The sequence below is a fragment of the Charadrius vociferus genome, unplaced genomic scaffold, assembly GCF_000708025.1.
Source record: "Charadrius vociferus isolate BGI_N301 unplaced genomic scaffold, ASM70802v2 scaffold1041, whole genome shotgun sequence".
NCBI lineage: Eukaryota > Metazoa > Chordata > Aves > Charadriiformes > Charadriidae > Charadrius > Charadrius vociferus.
Genome location: NW_009646843.1, coordinates 1610850 through 1611111, shown reverse-complemented (window position 1 = coordinate 1611111; position 262 = coordinate 1610850).

Genomic DNA, 262 nt, shown 5'->3' with positions numbered 1-262 from the left:
AGACACGGCCATGGGGCCATCTATCTGCTCAGGCACAGCATGGCCCCACAGCATGGACGGCACGGCACAACCCATGGCACAGCTCCACGGCTTGGCCACAACACAACAGCCCACAGCACGACGCACGGCACAGCCCCACAGCATTGCCCCGAGGCACAACCCCACGGCACAGCCCCACGGCACAGCCCATGGCATGATCCCACAGCAAGAAGACACATCACAGGTTTCCGCCCCCAGCACAGCCTCACGGCAGAGCCTCCCC